Source organism: Rhodnius prolixus, unplaced genomic scaffold (assembly GCF_049639745.1).
Source record: "Rhodnius prolixus isolate KJV_2025 unplaced genomic scaffold, Rpr scaffold_2, whole genome shotgun sequence".
Classification (NCBI taxonomy): Eukaryota; Metazoa; Arthropoda; class Insecta; order Hemiptera; family Reduviidae; genus Rhodnius; species Rhodnius prolixus.
The window spans coordinates 29,099,096-29,112,117 of NW_027411592.1; positions in this window are offsets into that span (position 1 = coordinate 29,099,096).

Consider the following 13,022-nt stretch of genomic DNA (forward strand, 5'->3'; position numbering starts at 1 on the left):
GTCAACAAGTTCAATTGATGCTTAAGCTCTGTAAGGTTAAAACAAAAACTAGTATGAGCTGTTTTGATAAAATTTGAAAAAAATAAAAATAAAAAATCGGCTTAGTAAAATGGTGATTCTGGTTAAAAAAAATTCACCAAAACATTATTATCGCGTCCCTTGGTAGCAACTAAACGAAGGGTCAAATCTGAACTTTCCACAATATGTAAAAACCACTTTCTCAATATGTTTAGAGCTCTTTTTTCTCTTTCTACCCACACGTGTTAACTATCGACAGGCACGTGTTCACTAATGACTATCAAGTGGCCGATAGTTGTCAAAATGGCCAGCAGACTTTGTTGGAGTGGAACTATAGTAAAATTATGAGAGTGGCTAACAATAAACTTTTTCGCCTGCCTCTGGCCGAGGGTTTCCACCACCCTTGCTATGACTATTTGTAGTTCCATGCTTTGTTGGCTGCACTTCTGCAGCATTTGGATATGTTGTAAATTGCGCAGGTCATTTGAAGATGCCACGGGAATCATCCCGCGCTAGTCAGGCTGCTGTCTTTTTTTTTTTACCACCATCGAAATGTACGAGGTATGTTCAAAAAATAAGGTGAATTTTCAAATTTCGCGGGCTACGTACATTCGAATTTCGATTGTCTTTTTTTTTATGTTGGTACACTTGTCTCGAACATATTTTCAAAGTTGTAGCTATATAGCATGTTTAGTTTGTATGTTAGAGGCATAAATAAGACGTGTTTTGCGAGTTCGGCGATTTTCTTCTGTCGAAAAAAATGGATCAACGAATTTGCATCAAATTTTGTGTAAAAAATGGAATTAAGTGCTCAATAACACTTGAAATGTTGAGAGTGGCGTACGGTGAGAGTACTCTGTGTCAAAAAAATGTTTACAAGTGGTACAAGCTTTTCACAGAAGGTCGAGAAGATGTGAATGACGACGCTCGCCCTGGACGCCCCAGCACATCAACAACCGATGAAAATGTTGAGAAGAATCGTCGAATCACAATTAGAGAAGTTGCTGAGGTTGTCGGCATATCGGTTGGCACATGTCCTGCAATTTTTTTCGGAAATTTTGGGCATGAAGCGTGTAGTAGCGAAGTTCGTTCCAAAATTGCTGAATTTTGATCAAAAAAACCGTCGCATGAGCATCGCTCAGGAATTGTTGAATGACATTATCATGTCTCAGCCACCGTATTCACCAGATTTGGCGCCCTGCGACTTTTTCCTGTTCCCATGATTGAAGAGACCCATGAAAGGACGGAGATTTGCGACGATTGAGGAGATAAAAACCGAATCGCTGAGAGAGCTCAAGGACATACCAAAAAGTGCATATCAGAACTGTTCCGAGGATTGGAAAAAACGCTGGCACATATGTATTATATCTGAGGGGGACTACTTTGAAGGAGACAAAATAAAAATCGATGAATAAATAAATATTTTTTAAGAAAAATGAAAATTCACCTTATTTTTTGAACACACCTCGTACACTTTTTCAAATTACGAATTTGGAAACATGTTTGCCATTAAAATCATCCTGATGGTAAAACAGCACATAACACCAAAATGACACTTTAGAGGAAACCTAAATCAAAATGGATATTTCCGATGAAAAATCAATTTCGAAAATTTGACGAGAATTATTTTCTTTAATTTTTTAAAAATTTCCTGAAATAGTTAGAAACTCCAAGTGTCGCATCAACGTTTTTTTTTAAAAAAAGAAAATCTTTCTTCTTGAATCTTCTTCATTTTACGTAACATATCACAAAACTCTGTGGAATAATTTTAAATAATGTAAACACTTTAGATAGCCAATAAAATGTGTAAGTATAGGAACAACCAATTTCATATTGCACGTGGGCGACCACATGTCTAGAAATGGGCCCGTAAATTCATTAAATAAGTATGAGTTACTAATTCCATCGTAATCAAAACGCATTCCAAAAAATTTAAACACCTGGGAATAAATGTATCACAAGTAATTCTTAAACAAGAGATTCAACAAATTTCTTTAGACCTCTTTAATCTTGATAATCTTACCTCTTTGATACTAATTTTAATTTCATATGAGAATCTGTTCATTACCAACATCCTTTTCTATGTTATGTCAAGTAAATCACGCTCGCAAAGCTAAGATGTATTACTGGATTCCAGTCAAGGCCTTGGATTTTATTTAATGGTTAGTATGACAATTTAGTGTATGTTTGCCAGTAGCCTACGACCACGACAACCTAATTAGGTAGATGGACGTAAAGCCCGCCTAAAATATAGGCATTACTTTTAGTTATCTATCTTGCATCCAGGTCACATTTTTTACTTCCTTTCTTTAAGTTCAGTTTATTCCAGTACAGATTCGTATACCACTCTTTGAATGATCCTTACAAAGAAAATATTTTTTACAACACGGTCTTCGACGGTCTGCAAGTTGGGCTTAACTTTAAACATTAAAGTGTAGTTATATGATGAGGTCAAGATAGAAGAGGATACTGCCATGCAAAATGACACTTTTCTCAGAACTCCAAAACTACCGTTATGAAATCTACACAACCTAAATTTATTTGTACCTTCTTAATTAAAAAAAATCTGTCAGAAAATGCTTACATTTTAGAATTTGAAAATATTATACTGGAGTAATAAAGCCATTACCTGGTATTCATTACCTGGTTTGTACCTCGTATTTGGGTAATGTGACTCCGCCATAGTTGCAGTACCTTGTAGGAAAGAAACAATAAATCTTATCCAATTATAACTTCCAATTTATGTTTTCTAAATCATGTTTTTTTTTGCTATTTATCTTCGTATATTTGAGAGAATCTCCTTTGCTAAAGTAAGTATAGCTTATGATTCATCGCAAAGATATTATAGAGTTACATTTTTGCTTTTTCCACTCTCAAATAAAATCTCACTGCTAAGATATACTTCTTTAAAACTAATATTTAAAAGTTTATTTTTTTAATTAAACGAGTCAGTTTCTTCTTCATGTCTTGAAATTAAAAATTCTCTTACAAAAGTAACACCATTGTTGCTCTCTGACAACAGTCTAGAAAATAATAAATTTTGAGATAAGCATCAAATCATCTTTCGATGTCTTTTGAGTTTCTCTCAACTGATGAATTCAACTTTTCTCATTTCTCTCCCTAAACCTCCTGAAAAAAAGAAGTCAATTTGAAGTTTGTCTAGATTCCAGATATTGGTACTTGTCTAATAGATCTTCCAAAGTAATAAAGAACAAAATAAATAAATATTTTGAAAAAGTTACAATATTAATCATGCTTTTAACTTAGCTTGGTTCTGAAATAACTCATTATACTTTAGATAAAATCGCGAAAATAATTTAATAATAATAATTTTTATTATTGAAGCTACTATTATTAGAGTCTTGCTTTCCCTTTGATACTTTACCCTTAGGTAGAGTTGATTGGCCCCCAGAAGTAAACATAAAGGAAGTTTCTCCAACATTCATCTGAGGTTGGTCAATTTGTTATTAATAGTGTGAAGTTGTCTGTGTGTAGCTCAGGTGGGGGCCGAGTGGACTCTATTTGTAGCCCTCGGCATAGGCTAGAGTTACCTCCTAAACCTTTTATAGATTGGCATCTCTCTCTCTAAAGGCATCATCAAGAACTAACATTCATCAAGGGCGCTTGGTGACCTTCACCTCGTTGTTGCTTGTGGTTTTCCATGTACACATTTAATATAATTTCAGAAATGGTAATTAGTTGTTAAAATACCGGTACACCAGCAATAGTCTTTTATCTAGTTGATTGAAGAACGTAAAGCCCATCTGGAAAAAATCATTTACTGTTCAACCCCCTCTCAATACAATAATAGAGACACTTGACAAATTTTATAAATGGTTTTTTCGAATTGAGAGAATTGTGTGTTTTGAAATTCCTTGGATTAAAAAAAAAAAACTATTTTTATTTTCTTCTGAAATTGTTTATGACTTTTTTTTTAAACTGATTGTGAAAGAAGGTCTTTAGCAATTAGTCAGTTAGGGAATGAGAATTTGGAATATAGGAGAACTAATTAACAATTACAAACATGTAAATAATCCTGCATAAATGTAAGTGGGATTGGTCTTCCAGCGCTGAATTATTAAATACTTAGCTACTTTCTTTCTAACTTATACTACTGTTATTACCTTTTCAATACTTTCAAAAAATGCTACAGTCAAAGTTAACCTGGTAACCAGAACTTGTCTTTGCAAGTAAAGTTATTTGGGGTTTCCCTAATTTCATCATACTCGTACAGAGTTGGCACTTTAGTCGCTTCCACTTTCAGACTAGCTAGTGATCTCTCCATTTCTTAAAAGTGTACTATTTTTGTTCCTTTGAGTGGAGAAATTATTTCTCATTTTTCATACTCGTTCTTGCAATTTGCCTTTCTAAACTTACCGACGCTCACTTACTTAATGTCTTAGGTAACTTCACATCACTCGCATGTCTTGGTTTCCTCTCGAGTACCTGTGCGGGTATTATTTTTTGCAGTTGGTGTACGTACTTACGTTACCCCTAACTCCTCATATTCTTTCTGTAATTTACGTTGTTATGGCCATTTCATGATGCCTCCACTTATTATATATATATCTCCAACGCCATTTCGGTCATATTAAGCGCGATTTAATTCTGAAATAACGAATCTTGTTGCCATCTCCTACATCCTGCACTTAACATACAATGAGATTATCTGTATCCAATTGGCAAATCCGAGATAATGGGCAAGTTGGAAATTCACCAAATAAAGACTTGCTCAGGTAGTCATGCCCAGTGGCCTGTCAGTGCCTCACCAAGTAAGTTAGTAAATATGTCGCGGGCTTGGGCGATATCAAATATCCTTACCACTGGGATTATTTTGTTGTCATCCTACGGTCAATCAACACTTTTACCGAGAGGTTCTTGAAAAACTTCGGAAAAGGGTCATTCGTGTGAGACCAAACATCAAGAACAAGTGGGTGTTGCATCACGATAATGCTCCTTGCCACACAGCAATTTCAATAAACGAGTTTTTGGCCAGTAAAAACATTCCTGTGGCTCCTCAGCCTCCTTATTCGCCTGACTTGAGTCCTTGTGACTTTTTTCCTGAAGGCTATTCCAGTATCGGAGTTCGAGCACTGCTATGAGGAGTGGAAGAAACGTCTCCAGCGCTGTGTGGCTTCAGAAGGAAGTTATTTTGAAGGTGACAATATAGAATTGTAATTCTTTTTGAATAAAAAAATTAAAAAAAAAATCAGTCTCATTACTAATTTACATGTGTACCTCGTATAGCTTATTGTACTCCTCAATAAAGATAATAGATATTTTTATAATTGTTTTTTTATTTAAGGCAGTGAAGAAAAAAACTTTCTTGTCTTTAATAAATGAGAAAAGTAGTCGCCTATTTTTATAAGTAAATCTTCCAAAAGTCATGGGCTAGATATGCAGAAAAGTTCTGATGAAGCTACAGTATCGTTTCTTAAGTTCTGTTGTAAATTTCTGTGACTGTAAATTTCGAGTCGTTCAGAGTTGTTAGAAGTGTTCCCGGAAGGAAGAAACTACTTGGACAAAAATGTGTTCCACTGATTGCTAATCACTAATTGTACAAAATTTGTCTGATAGTTATTTGGAATAGGTGAAGGAATAAAAGAATAGGTGAAGGTTGTATTTATAAATATTACTATACTAACAAAAAACAATAATCAAAATAAAATAGTTACCTCTAAAGACAACAATCATGGTCTTTACTCCACGACGGTGGAATGGAAAAAAAATCCATTGAAATAAAGGTAATATACTCCAAAATAACGAAATAAAAAATGAAATATTAGCAGTACAATTGAGATAATACAATATTACTTTAAGAAACATAGATATTAAAAAGTAAAAAATCGAAATTAAAAATAAATAAAAAATACATGGCGAAATTAAGATAGAATGAGCTAACTAAATGAAAATACCTACTGTAAAGTTCTAAATTCTTACATAAATATGACATCATCAAATCATACAACAAACACTATAAATAGTTTTAAACATCAACATACGCTGCTTTGATGTAACTGACAATTGAGACCCAGTTACGACCATTCATGAAGGCCAATGCTTCCTCTCCAGAGAGTTGCAGTTGGCCAAGGATATCTCAGCCTAATTTCAGATAGTCTCGAGCAGCTAGCTATGAAGTGATATATACCACCAGCTAAAACATCATTACACACTTGGCAAGAGTAATTTTCAGCCCTTTGGTACGGAGAGAGCTCCCTAACTTCAACACACCCGCTCGGGTCTTCATTAGCTAACGGGTGTGTTCTATGGGCAAATTGAGTAATGATTGCTTCCGAGTTTAAACTTGAGTGCTCTGTACAAGGGCTAAGAATCAGGTTCTTTAACTTTATTAGCACTTTGCGCTGTGAAGTTTAAACTAATCCTTTTTTGCAGCTGACCAAATATATCACTCCACCTGTTTATGTTGTATAAATTAATTTTCAAATTTAATTCGCATTGATTCATAAGTTACATGATATCTTTAAACCAATAAAGCTGCTTCTCAACAATATGTACAGCAACAATTTTAGGGAGTCTACTATTCAGCATGTTAAAAACCTTAAGAATATAATTATAGTGTAATTTGAAAGTATGTGTGAAAATTGGGAGGTATTCAAGTTCATTATAAATGAATGCCGATGGTACAAACATCGGTATAAACAATCTTTTAACAAAAAAGCGAAGTAATTTTTCCAGTTCATCGTAGTACACACCTCCCCACACTTGAACTCCATACCAAACTATGGAGCGGCTGAAAGTATTAAAAAATCTAAGTTTGGAATTATATCCTACATTATTAGTTTCCATAAGGTATTCATGCCCTGTTTTTCTTTGGAAAGCTTTTCTTTTAAATGGGTGTTAAAAATTAATTTAGAAGACAGAGTTATTCTTAAATAATTATAGTTATTGAAAACTTCTATCTTTCCCTTATTAAAAAGCCACCTCTCATTTTTTTCACACATTAACCACATTTTCGAAAGGAAGAGAATTATTTTATTATGAGTTAAGGTTTTATTAGGTACAAAAGCAACCATTGTTTATAAATAAATTATATCAGTGATGACAAATTATTTGTAACAAATTATGTTGTTGATATCGTGATAGTTGGTAGAAAACTCGAAACTACTAACAGGAATAGTACTTGAGGAACAGTTTAAATTTCCAACTCAAGCTGATCGTGTAAACGTTCTTTCTGTGAAGGCCCAAATTTGCTAGTGTATTCTTTGCTAGAGCTATGAATATTTGGGAACTAACTCACCTTCAGCACTCCTTTCATTGAATGTGCAGAGATGCTAAAGCCTTAAAACAAAATAAAAAATAAATAAATCAGGTCCTTAACAATCTCTGTTTGAAAGAGGTTAACAAGGATTTTAAATAATCTCGGGCCAATCAATGCATAAGAAAAACGAAATTGAGATTTTTCTCTGAAATTCTGCCTTCTAAAATGAAATGTCTTAATTCAATTTTATATTTCCGAGCCTTGTGATTCCTCCATTTTATCATTAAAATTAATCTTAATATTCTAACACGGCTTAGCATTGTAATATTTTTTCTTGAGTCTCATCTATTTTCTAAAGCGTCATTCATTCTCTTTTCACTTTTTAGTTTTTAGAGTCTGCCCATTTTTTTATTTTTTGACTCAGTGCAAAATGTAATGACTTATTTATGAATTCAGTACAAAATTTGAATTGTGAAAAACGTCTATTTCTAATCCTCAAATAAAGCATTGAGGAAAAGATGTCTTTTCAAAATAAATACTCGTAAATAAGCGACTTTTTTTTAAATTCAGTTGTTACGCTCACTAATCCTGATGGAAAAGTATAATCATAAATTTCATCAGGGGCGAGTATAATAAATTTCACTTGACACTTGGAGCAAAGTAAACCAATAAAGTGAGACATTTAAGGAGTTATTGTGTTTCTCATTCAATATTGCAATTATTTTACACTAATAACAACAGCATATTTTGCTGTTTTTACATTTTTTACAGGTGAAAATTAATGATAGTTTTTTTTTTTTCATTAGATTTATAACTACTTGGGTTCCTCGTACCCAAGTAAAACCTAGCCCATCATCTCACTGGCTCATATTTGTTCACATTCTACTCTTTACAGACAAAAAGTCTGAGAGCTACAACCGATTTTTGATAAATTTAGTAGATTTGGCTTTTATTAGGGTTGCATTGATGATGGGTACTCTCATATAACCTTTCCTTTTCTGATTACAGAGAAAGTAGTTCTTCAAATTGTCAATTCAAAACCTCTTCGGTTCAAACATTCGTTTCCCTTAATAAAGACGAATTCCTTCGAGGAGGAATGTTGTATTATAATACTTATTTCTTCGTAATTATATTATACTTTTCTTGAATATAATTTTTTGTCAAATTTATCAAATTTTTCTTGCATTGCGAGGAGGAGGATACAGCAGCCATCGGGCTTGCAAAAAGGAAAATTATTATTTTATTATGAAAAATTTCAGGAAGCAATAAAGAGATGCGCTTTTAGAGCGCAAAGATAATTTCATTTTAGTTTACTAAAAAGTGGATCACAAAAGTTTTGTTTAAAAAGGAAAAGTAAAGTAAAGCCTACTTATTCAGGCAGGTTTACGTCTAACTACCAAAATTAGGTGTCTAATAACTAGCAAACCAACTTTACTATAAATTTTTCATGAAACCCATTAATTAAAATTAAAAGACCAAGGCCAGGAATCAAACCCAGTGACACAATATGCATTAGGTTTGCGGGCCTAGTCTCGAAGCATTATAATATGTATGTATAATGAAATTCTAGAAAACATGTACGATACACTTACATAATAACTTATTAAATATACAATATAATGATAATTTGATGAATAGTTTGCCTTTGCGTCATTACAAACTACAAAGTTTACTTTTCTTTTTCGAGTTCATGGAAAATAATCTGAACTTTTATTTACATATTACCGAAACATATTATTGATGATTTGAAACAGTTCTTGTTCCTAAATATCTGGTGTAGGTCATGATAGAGTGGGTTTCTTTGGTAAAAATAAACAAGGTTGGAGTTACCAGACAGATCTGCCTTTTATTAGCTGGCAGCCAGAACTATATAAATATCCCAATACAATAAATGTAAGTGAATTTCGATTTTCCTTCGCAATTAAGAAGCACTGTTTGTTAGCAAAACAACTTAAAGAATCCACCTAGTTTTTTAAACTAAAACATATGTAGTTAAATGTTAGAAAATTGAAGCACAGGAAACAGCTACTTCAGAGGGGAAGTATTAAAACTGTCCAACAGAACAGTTGTATTAGGGGTTGTTTGTCAAAAAGTGCACGAAAAAACGTAAATTTGATAAATGCCATTTTTGACAATTTTACCTTCTTCCGTATAAAAGATAAAAGTCCCAAAATCTCTTTAAAATAAAGAGCATATTCTCGTTTATAAGTGTTATTTTTCGCAACAAATAGATTAAATTGATTTCGAGAATGAGTCACACAATTTATAAAAAATAAGTATCTACTTGTATTAATTAAATGAGTAGGAATTAATACTAATGCTAATTATTAATTATTCCTTGAACCGTGGCAGCTCTCTTTAAGCTGAATAAATATTCTTTAGATATTTTTAAAGAAGTTTATATTTTTATTTTATGTTAAATAAAGACTATATAATAAAAATAGAGTACTCTGAAGTGAGATAGTCAAATAATACATAATAGTAAACTACTTTAATAATAATTGCATATCCTTAAAAAAGTGCATTTCTTTAAAATATGAATAACAGAATACATATGTATACATATGTATAGCAGAATGGGGAGAAGATCTTGGGTTAAATTAATTAAAAAATATATAAAATTACCATAATACCTGTTTATGTAGAATACAAATACATGTTATGTCCTTTATAATATATACCTATCTACTGCTGCAGTAAACTTGCTCTTAAATTAGTTGAAAATAATAATAATATTTAGGGAAGGGATTAGCTGAGTGGTTAGCGATTACTGGATTGCAACGCGGGTTCGAATCCAGTTGCTGGCCCATAGATCTTCTCTTCTTAGAAGCTTCTTAACTGCTCACTGTCCGGCGATGGACAGAGTTGTCTGAAACTAAAGATCACTGTTCGGAGGCCGGCAATACACTGGAAAAAGCTCTGGGCTCCAATAACCTCAGCTGTTGACGCGCCTTAAACACAAAACAATTAATAATAATAATTTCGTTTATTTATGTTAGTTGGTATGTAGATTTTTAAAACCTGTGCATTAATAGTTTGAAATCTCCTATTAAAATCAATGTAAATTACATGGTTTGCTACTTTTCACTGAACAAAAAATATTTTATAGATTAAAATAGCCGGCATAAAACTCTGTAACATCTAATAAAATCGCTGTAGTTTAAAACCAACAAGTGACAACAAAAGATATTAAGTATTTTAACTATAATTTTAACTAATTCACCCTCATCAGTTTGGATCTAGAGCGGAAATTCTCTAAATTTAGGAACAGTTATTTGCTGGTCGAAGGAATCTTCGCAATAAACGTGACAATGTTAAAGAGCATTTTTGAAAAATCTTATTATAGGTATGGATTTTTAAATATTTCGGTTATGAGATAATAAATAAAATGGGATTTGCTGCAGTTCATTAACTTGCTGTGTGTAATGACTAGAATTGGAAGGAGTACATATTGCTACAAGAATATATTTTTAGAACTAGAATCATTGTTTCAAAATAATAATCCTTAAATAAAAATAAACCAAAATATAACTGATGATTAGTAAATTTTAAAATAGAAGTTTTTATGTGTAAATAGTAAAAATAGGGTGATTTATTTTTTCTTGTTCATGCTTCATTTTTAAGATTGTTTTTCTGAGAACAAGGGCAATTACGGGAACTGAATCTATTGCGTCCATTTACTGTTATGTTATGGGAACTTTCAAGTTTCAGAAAACTTGAAAGGAAGAATTGTTTAATTAAAATTTTTCATAATACTTGATTCTGAACTGAAAAAATGCAGAGTTTTTTCTAAATAACCATATGATTTTTACATTACAACGGAATGTTGAATTAAAAAAAAAATTATATTTATTTATTTCGTTATTTACAATCTGTATATACATATATACAATAAGTAAATAGGGAGAATAAAAGATAAATGAATGCGTGAAAGGCAGGAGGAGTGTAACTACCCAGTGGTAGAATGCAATCCTCAATAAAATTTAGTTTTTTTGGTTAATAGCTCACTGAGAGAAGTGGTTCTAGAGGCAAAGATTTAAATTAGGACTATTCTTTGATATCTTTAAATAAACTAGCCAAAACTGACCTTAATTAGGGTAAGTATGCTTATTTTTCAGGCAGGCTTAACGTCCAATTGCGAATTTAGGTGTCGTACATTGAGGCGACTAGCGAACTTACTTAACTGTATATTATCATATTAACCACTAAATTAAATTCAAGTCCTAGAACGTGAAACAAACCCAGTACCACAATATACCTTTGGCTCGCCGTCGTAAGTTGACCCTTACAATTATATATGCATATTTTTTTTATACAAATTATGCTCATATCCTTGTGAGTTCCAGCCTCAAAGAAAAGCTACCAATTCCTAAAAACCAAGGAACCAAGCGGTTCTACAAAAATTGAATGAAGCTGCAAAGGTCTGCCCAAGTCAACTGAGGAAATTCTCCTCAAAGGGGGGAAAATATTATCTATCTTTTGAAGAAAATCATCTCAAGAGTTTTTCTTTAACTTTTGATTACTTTTAATCCAATCCAATTCATCAATTATTGAAAAAATAAAATTAGTAAAAAATAAAAGTGAAACTGCTATAAATAATACAGAAGTGGCCTCAGCCAATTATAAAATCTTAGTATTAAAACAAATCGTTTAGATTTAAACTTTATTTGAGAGTTGGGGATGATTTAAAAGTTACATAATTAAGGAAGGCATACTGCCAAGGCATCTATATCAGGAAACGTGTTTACATATCCGAAACCACAATGGCAGGAGTATTCATACCTAGCCAACATTTAGTCATGACTGGAGAAGAATTTAATCCATTCACATCTTCGTTGTTGATTTTAGATATAATCAAAAAAAGAGATATTTAAGTTTTCTTAAAAATCATTGTTAAACTGCATCATCTAAAGCTGTCTAAAGAAACATTTCAGAAACATTTGGAATAGTTCAATTTCAATTGATAATCCATTAAAAAAAAAAGACATTTATTTTGTGAAAGAATAAAATTAATTTTATTTAAAGCAAGTTCGATTTAAATTTTTAAATGTAAAACCATCGAGGGAAAAAAGGTCACTTAGAAACTGAATCTAGCTAAATTTAACTTAAATATCAGTAACACCTGTTTTATGTAAATAACTTCCAGAATTGCCCTGTGATTTATAATTCAGCTACTTCAACTAAATCTAAAACCTTAAATATTATGTACGAAAGTAGTTAAGCAGTTCCAATTAAATATAATTTATAACTAAAATTTCAAATGTAAAATCGCAAAGAGTACAACTCCTATTTTAAAAGTCTGTGAACATTTTATGCAAAATTTATTTATGCTATCGTACTTTACTATAAAGTTAATCTCAGAACAGTTCTCAAAAAAAAACTTTTTTTTATGAGACCAGATGTTGTTGGTAGTTGAACTGATTGTTTTTAATCACTAGTTCGCTATCGTCCAACGTCCAACTACTAAATTAGGTGTCGTTGAATTAGATGTCGACTAGCACGCATACTTTACAATTAAATTCTCATATTAACCATTAAATCAAATCCAAGGCCTGAACTGGAATCGAACCCAGTACCACAATACTTCATAGCTTTGAGGGAACCTCGCCTCTAACCGCTCGGTTACCGTGGCGCATAAGAAAGGTAATCGTTTCTTATTCAATCATTAACATTAGTCTTTGAGCGTTTCAATTAGTCTTAATAGGTTAAAGCAACGATTTTTTAAAAACTTTATTTTTTTATAATTTTCATTTTTTAATTTTAGTCAACATTTCATCACTAGAAG